General features: G+C 41.2%; 1 non-coding gene across 1 annotated transcript; it reads right to left on the reverse strand.

Moving 5' to 3' along the window:
- Positions 1–1,614: 1,614 nt before the first annotated feature.
- Positions 1,615–1,723, reverse strand: LOC131753906 (U6 spliceosomal RNA). Its single transcript, XR_009334969.1, has one exon. It is a non-coding gene; the product is annotated as a U6 spliceosomal RNA (small nuclear RNA).
- Between the last annotated feature and the right edge of the window lie 205 nt (positions 1,724–1,928).

Raw genomic sequence — 1,928 nt, forward strand, 5'->3', positions numbered from 1 at the left:
GCATTCCTTAGTGATACATTCAGTGAAAAGTACTTCCATTCAAACTGGCAGAGATCCATGGCTGTACTCGTCTGTTGCTTCAATCATGACTTCCATGTGGCATGAGGTTGGTGCCACAGCCCTAGTGCTGTTGGTAGGTCCTGCCTCTCCTTTTGGTTAGCTGGACTATGTCTTATGGATGGTACTAAAAAAAAAAAATCTCACGCAGATCTGAGAACATTTTTCAGGTGCAAAGAATATATTTATATTGGTTGCATAGAAAATTCTTGGGTCACAACTTTTCTCCACTCACAACCCAAAGGACTATATGCATCTTTGTCATCTGGTATTGAATGCTGCAGAGTCATTGAAGACCACACTTGTTTTTATTCCATTTTCAATAAATATTTTTCCTGCCTGGGTGCTTATAAGAATTTTTTCTTAATTCACTGGGCTAGAGATTTCAATAGTTTCCTCCAATCCCATAACCCCCTCATAAAGAACTGAGTCCAGATGGAACAGCTCTAATTATGATATGACCCTGTTCTTTGGGGCACAGCTAATTGGGCCACGGGTGACAGCTCTCCAGAGCTGGAGTGGTTATAGCTTGACTGTCATTGGTATTGTTGTTTGGCTCACTTGACTATCAGTAATCTTATCCAGAAATTTCTAAGTGGGGAGCAGAGACTGAGTTTGTTATGCCTGTAGGCAATTAAGCTCAAAGAAAATGCAGACTCCAGTTCTGATGTTTCATTTGAAGGAAGCCATTAGGAGCCATGGATAAGCAAATACATAAGCAGAGAAGTCAGTCTGTAGAGAAATTTGGATGAAGCAGTCATGGAGTAAAAGTGAGATGGGGCTGGAGGGGGAGAGCAGGAGAGGGGGGAAGGACGATCGTTATTTTTTCCCATTAAGCCCAGCGCTACTTCCAGTGGTTGATGTTTGTGAGATTCTCCTGCATCCTCCCCACAGCTACGCGGTTAACCTATTTGTAGAGGTTATTGTTCCTGTCAAAGCATTGACTTGAGACATTCTCATAATCCACTTTTTTTTTTCCCCAGAAGAATATCTAATTGTGGATTTGTTTGAAGTGATTTTGTTTGGAGGGTTCCTTTGATCCACAGGCTTGATTCTTTGCCCTAGCTCAGGGAAGTGTGCTTAAGTTATTGCTTCTATCTCAAATATTATGGTTTCTTTCTCAAAAACTACTGTCATTCTTAGGTTGGAACACTGTCACATCCGTCATTTATCTCTTTCTTTTCAACTTGACTCTGCATTCTGTGAGATTAATTTTCTTCGTTTACTATATTATTTTTTGAGATGTTCTTTCTGAAACAATTCCCTTTCTCTTGTTCTACTGACTTTCTGGGCTTCTTTTGCCTTTTCCTTGTTTCCTATTCTAGAACAATAGCTATAGGGAGTGAAGATTGCTCTTGGCTACATTTACTGTCCACTCAAATGCTGGTTATGGTACATCCTGAGGTTTACAGCCAAAGGACTGCTTAATGTGTATAACTCCCAGCTCAGTTTCCAGGGTCGAGGAGACATCTGTTCATTTATTAGTTTATATATATATATGTATATAGATAGATAGATAGATAAAGGGAGAGAGAGAGAGAGGTAAATTCACACAGCATAAACTTTTAAAGTATGCTTCCGGAATTTACGTGTCATCTTTGCACAGGCGCTTTGCTAGTTTTCTCTGTATTGTTCCAATTTTGAACTGAGCATGGCGCACACTTGCTGTGATTCTGATGAGCTGAGGTGAAGTTATTTCGTGCTCTGCTCACTTCCCCGTCCTCTGAAAAGCTAACCCAGGGGAGATTGTGCACTGCAGCACCTTCCTTGCATTCACCGTGATCTGTAGGAGGACCACGTCTTCTCCCCACTTCCTGCCCCACTGTTTCTGGGAATTCTGTCTGATATCTGAATGGACAGGAAGATTGGGA

Source organism: Kogia breviceps, chromosome 3 (assembly GCF_026419965.1).
Source record: "Kogia breviceps isolate mKogBre1 chromosome 3, mKogBre1 haplotype 1, whole genome shotgun sequence".
NCBI classification, from domain to species: Eukaryota; Metazoa; Chordata; class Mammalia; order Artiodactyla; family Physeteridae; genus Kogia; species Kogia breviceps.